This window comes from Octopus bimaculoides, chromosome 1, assembly GCF_001194135.2.
Source record: "Octopus bimaculoides isolate UCB-OBI-ISO-001 chromosome 1, ASM119413v2, whole genome shotgun sequence".
NCBI classification, from domain to species: Eukaryota; Metazoa; Mollusca; class Cephalopoda; order Octopoda; family Octopodidae; genus Octopus; species Octopus bimaculoides.
In genome coordinates this window covers 77,590,416-77,590,778 of record NC_068981.1, presented here as the reverse complement: position 1 = coordinate 77,590,778, position 363 = coordinate 77,590,416, and positions in this window count along the sequence as shown.

Genomic DNA, 363 nt, shown 5'->3' with positions numbered 1-363 from the left:
TCAGAGGTTAATGTATGTATGTATGTATATATGTATGTATGTATGTATGTATGTATGTATGTATAGATAGATAGATAGATAGATAGATAGATAGATAGATAGATAGATAGATAGATAAATAGATAGGTAGATAGATATACATGAATATATGTACAAATATATTCTCATAGAGCCTACCTCTGGTTATCTGCATCACAATCTCCATAGCAGTTCGCCTTGGATTTCTCTTACAGTAGTGTTCTCAAATGAATTTCAACTTAAATTCCTAATTCTTAAAGAATTCAGAATTTAAGTTGAAATTTTCCTGTGCACTACTTCGTGTTTCCTATACTGAGCATATCTAACCCTCGCCTATTATATATA